Source organism: Leucoraja erinacea, chromosome 5 (assembly GCF_028641065.1).
Source record: "Leucoraja erinacea ecotype New England chromosome 5, Leri_hhj_1, whole genome shotgun sequence".
Taxonomy (NCBI): domain Eukaryota; kingdom Metazoa; phylum Chordata; class Chondrichthyes; order Rajiformes; family Rajidae; genus Leucoraja; species Leucoraja erinaceus.
This window is the reverse complement of record NC_073381.1, coordinates 35,145,524-35,151,523: the sequence shown is the minus strand read 5'-3', so window position 1 is coordinate 35,151,523 and position 6,000 is coordinate 35,145,524.

Sequence of the window (6,000 nt, the reverse complement as noted above, 5' to 3'; positions counted from 1 at the left end):
AAGAAAATTTACACCACTGGGGCGAAACCGTGGGCACCACTGTCGATCGTTCATTCGTTCGTGCCGCTGCCCCCTGGTTCAGTCTTCTCCAAGATCTATTTAAGAAATAACTGCAGATGCTGGAAAAATCGAAGGTAGACAAAAAATCCAGGAGAAACTCAACGGGTGAGGCAGCATCTATGGAGAGAAGGAATAGGCGAGACCTTTTTTCGAAAGGAAGAGGCAGAGACGGCAGGACTAGACGGAGTGCTGGGAAGGAGGAGGAGGAAGAAGGCAAGGGGTGTCTAAAATTTGTGAAGTCAATGTTGATACCGCTGGGGTGTAGAGTACCCAAGTGAAATACCCAAGCTTGTCTCCTCACTACATTTACTGCTGGCTCCAGTCGCAAATCTGAGTTTTTGAGTGAACTGTACAAGGCATTTATTGTCGCTGGAATTCCATTGTGGAAATTGGAAAACAAATCTCTCAGAGGTTTTTTAGAGATATACACAGAGGAACATTTACCAAGCGAGTCATCATTACAGAAAAATGATGTTGACAGCAACTTCAACATTGTTGTGCAGAAAATTAGAGATGAAGTTGCATGCAACAAAATATGGATCTCAATAGACAAGACAACTGATGCTGTGGGGAGATATGTGGCCAATGTGCTCTTCAGTACACTGGGAGCAGGTCAACCATCAAAGGAATATTTGTTGACATCAAAAGTATTGGAAAAGTCATACAGCTCAACTATTGCTCAGTTGTTTACATCTTCACTTGCTGTACTTTGGCCAGAAGGTATAAAACACGAGAATGTTCTTCTGTTTGTGACTGATGCAGCTCCGTACATGAAAAAAGCAGCTCGTGCTCTTAAGGTTTTATTCCCCAAAATGTTGCATTTGACATGCTTAGCTCAAGGCCTTCATAGAATTGCCAATCACACTCGTAGCTTGTTTCCAAATGTCGATCGCCTAGTTTCCAACGTCAAGAAAATCTTCCTCAAAGCACCATCACATGTGTAGTTGTTCAATGAAATGCACATGAGATTCCGCTACCTCCTCAGCCCGTTTTGACTAGGTGGGGTACATGGCTCTCTGCTGTACTCTACTATGCTGCAAATTTTGAAAAGATGAAAGAAATTGTCAACAGTTTTGAAGAAGAAGAATCTGCTACAGTCAGGATTGTCAGTGAAATCATGCAGAAAATGTCCCTCCACCTCGATCTTGTTTCCAATTTTGCAAACTTCCCACAATCTATCAATTCCCTTGAGAAACGTGGCGAAACATTAGTGAATAACTTGCAGGTTTTCAACAAAGTAACTGACGATATTAATAAAATTCCTGGCGATGTAGGTAAAGACATACAAAGAAGTAGGAAGAAGTAGCCTGCCTATTTCAGAGTTTTTTCGTGCCTAAACATCCTGGTTCTATTTATAAAAAGTTCAACGATTGAGTGTCCTCACACTTAACCATATAATAACCATATAACAATTACAGCACGGAAACAGGCCATCTCGACCCTTCTAGTCCGTGCCGAACACGTATTCTCCCCTAGTCCCATATACCTGCGCTCAGACCATAACCCTCCATTCCTTTCTCGTCCATATAACTATCCAATTTATTTTTAAATGATAAAAACGAACCTGCCTCCACCACCTTCACTGGAAGCTCATTCCACACAGCCACCACTCTCTGAGTAAAGAAGTTCCCCCTCATGTTACCCCTAAACTTCAGTCCCTTAATTCTCATGTCATGTCCTCTTGTTTGCATCCTCCCTCCTCTCAGTGGGAAAAGCTTATCCACGTCAACTCTGTCTATCCCTCTCATCATTTTAAAGACCTCTATCAAGTCCCCCCTTAACCTTCTGCGCTCCAAAGAATAAAGCCCTAACTTGTTCAACCTTTCTCTGTAACTTAGTTGCTGAAACCCAGGCAACATTCTAGTAAATCTCCTCTGTACTCTCTCTATTTTGTTGACATCCTTCCTATAATTAGGCAACCAAAATTGTACCCCATACTCCAGAATTGGCCTCACCAATGCCTTGTACAATTTTAACATTACATCCCAGCTTCTATACTCAATGCTCCGATTTATAAAGGCCAGCACACCAAAAGCTTTCTTTACCACCCTATCTACATGAGATTCCATTTTCAGGGAACTGTGCACAGTTATTCCCAGATCCCTCTGTTCACCTGCATTCTTCAATTCCCTACCATGTACGTCCTATTTTGATTTGTCCTGCCAAGGTGTAGCACCTCACACTTATCAGCATTAAACTCCATCTGCCATCTTTCAGTCCACTCTTCCAACTGGCATAAATCACTCTGTAGACTTTGAAAATCTACTTCATTATCCACAACCCCTCCTATCTTAGTATCATCTGCATACTTACTAATCCAATTTACCACACCATCATCCAGATCATTGATGTACATGACAAACAACAGTGGACCCAACACAAATCCCTGTGGCACCCCACTAGTCACTGGCCTCCAACCTGACAAACAACCATCCACCATTACTCTCTGGCATCTCCCATTCAGCCACTGTTGAATCCATCTTGCTACTCCACCATTTATAACCAACCATTGAACCTTCTTAACCAACCTTCCATGAGGAACCTTGTCAAAGGCCTTACTGAAGTCCATATATACAACATCCACTGCTTTACCCTCATCAATTTCCCGAGTAACCTCTTCAAAAAATTCAAGAAGATTAGTCAAACATGATCTTCCAGGCACAAATCCATGTTGACTGTTCCTAATCAGACCCTGTTTATCCAGATGCTTATATATATTATCTCTAAGTATCCTTTCCATTAATTTGCCTACCACTGACGTCAAACTAACAGGTCTATAATTGCTAGGTTTACTCTTGGACCCCTTTTTAAACAATGGAACAACATGCGCAGTACGCCAATCCTCCGGCACTATTCCCATTTCTAATGACATTTGAAATATTTCTGTCATAGCCCCTGCTATTTCTACACTAACTTCCCTCAATGTCCTAGGGAATATCCTGTCCGGACCTGGAGACTTATCCACTTTTATATTTCTCAAAAGTGTCAGCACTTCCTCTTCTTTGAATCTCATAGTTTCCATAGCTACTCTACTTGTTTCCCTTATCTCACATAATTCAATATCCTTCTCCTTGGTGAATACCGAAGAAAAGAAATTGTTCAATATCTCCCCCATCTCTTTTGGCTCTGCAGATAGCTGTCCACTCTGACTCTCTAATGGACCAATTTTATCCCTCTTATCCTTTTGCTATTAATATAGCTGTAGAAACCCTTTGGATTTACTTTCACCTTACTTGCCAAAGCAACCTCATATCTTCTTTTAGCTTTTCTAATTTCTTTCTTGAGATTCTTTTTACATTCTTTATACTCCTCAAGCACCTCATTTACTCCATGCTGCCTATAATTATTGTAGATCTCCCTTTTTTTCCGAACCAAGTGTCCAATTTCCCTTGAAAACCATGGCTCTTTCCTATTTTTACTATTTCCTTTCAACCGAACAGGGACATAAAGATTCTGTACTCTTAAAATTTCACCTTTAAATGTACTCCATTTCTCTTCAACATCTTTCCCATAAAACAAAATGTCCCAATTTACTCCTTTTAAATCCTTTCGCATCTCCTCAAAGTTAGCCTTTCTCCAATCAAAAATCTCAACCCTAGGTCCAGTTCTGCCCCTCTCCATAATTATATTGAAACTAATGGTATTGTGATCACTGGTCCCGAACTGTTCCCCAACGCATACCTCTGCCACCTGACCCGTCTCATTTCCTAACAGGAGGTCCAGCACCGCCCCTTCTCTAGTAGGTACTTCTATGTATTGCTGCAAAAAACTATCCTGCACACATTTTACAAACTCCAACCCATCCATCCCATTTACAGAATGTGTTTCCCAGTCTATGTGTGGAAAATTGAAATCTCCCACAATCACTACCTTGTGCTTACTACTAATATCTGCAATCTCCTTACATATTTGCTCTTCCAATTCTCGCTCCCCATTTGGCGGTCTATAATACACCCCTATAAGTGTTGCTACCCCTTTCCCATTTCTCAGTTCCACCCAAATAGCCTCCCTAGACGAGCCCTCTAATCTATCCTGCCAAAGCACTGCTGTAATATCTTCCCTGATAAACAATGCAACACCACCACCTCTTGCCCCTCCAATTCTATCACACCTGAAGCAACGAAATCCTGGAATATTTAGTTTCCAATCACAGCCCTCCTGCAACCATGTTTCACTGATCGCCACAACATCATACTTCCAGGTGTCAATCCAGGCTCTAAGTTCATCCACTTTTCTTACAATGCTCCTAGCATTAAAATATACACATTTAAGAAACCCACCCTCTCTTATTCTCTGTTTATTCTTTTTCTTCTCTCTCCCCTACATTTTGGGTCAGACTGCTACCATTCTCTGCCTCCTGCCTCACACACTGACTGCTAGCTTTCCCAATTTGAGTCCCTCCCCCCAACCATACTAGTTTAAAGTCTCCCCAGTAGCCTTTGCAAATCTCCCCGCCAGGATATTGGCCCCCCTCGAGTTCAAGTGCAACCCGTCCTTTCTGTACAGGTCGCACCTTCCCCAAAAGAGGTCCCAATGATCCAGAAACTTGAATCCATACCCACTGCACCAGTCCCTCATCCACTCATTTATCCTCCACCTCGCTCCATTTCTACTCTCACTGTCGCGTGGCACAGGCAGTAATCCTGAGATTGTTACCTTTGCAGTCCTTCTCCTTAACTCTCTACCTAATTCCCTAAATTCTTCTTTCAGGACCTCTTCTCTTTTTTTACCTATGTCGTTGGTACCTATATGCACCACAACCTCAGGCTCCTCTCCCTCCCATTTCAGGATTTCTTGGACCCGTTCAGACACATCCCTGACCCTGGCACCAGGGAGGCAAACTACCATCCGGGACTCCTGTCTGCGTCCACAGAATCGCCTATCCGACCCCCTGACTATAGAGTCCCCTATTACAATTGCCCTCCTCTTCTTTTCCTTACCCTTCTGAGCAACAAGACCGGTCTTTGTGCCAGAGACCCGGCCGCTGTTGCTGCCCCCAGGTAGGCTGTCTACCCCACCCTTACTCAAGCATGAGTACTTATTTTCAAGGTGTACAGCCACCGGGGTACTCACCAGTCCCTGCCTCTGCCCATTGCCCTTCCTAACTGTGACCCAGTTTTCTGTCTCCCATGGTCTTGGAGTGACCACCTCCCTGTAACTCCTTTCTATGACCTCCTCGCTCTCCCTGAGCAGACAGAGGTCATCGAGTTGCTATTCCAGGTTCCTAACACGGTCTCTTAGGAGCCCCATCTCGACGCACCTGGTGCAGATGTGGATGTCTGGAGGGCACTCCGACTCCATGACCTCCCACATCTGACATCCAGAACAGTAGACTGCCCTGGCCCTCATTCTCCCCCTTATCCTGGATACAATACAAAGCCTTACCCGGGATACAAGCCAATCAGCTGCTTCCTCTAGTCCTGTAACGGCTGCTTCCTTTAGTCCGTTCGACCAATCAGAGGCTTCCACCAGCCCCCTTAATTTGAAGTGTGATCTGCGAATGGAACGTTGCAGATTTTGGTTCCTCCTCCTTCACCAATGGCTCCTGGGCCTCTGTTAAAACAAGCCCCGCGATGGGTTTTTTAACTCACCACACGAAGGTCGCTCCTCCCTCACCAACGGCTCCTGGAACTCTCTTTACACTCTGAAACTTACACTTCTTTACACTCTGGGTCGGTTGCGGGAGGCTCCCCGCGCACAAAAGTTCCGTCGGAGGTGAAGGACGCCTCATTCACGGGCTGATATCGAGGAGGCGTCGGAGTAATCGACTTGGCGGTGTGGGCTGCTGGAGGGCCTGAAGCAGCCTGGAGCTCACATAGATCGGGGTCGCAGCAAGTGGCTGATCACAGGGAACAAATGCACCCTGCAGCAGCATGCAGCAGCGGAGGCCGCTGAAACATCGCGTGGCCAGGCCAACCCCTCATACACTGGCATCGTTAA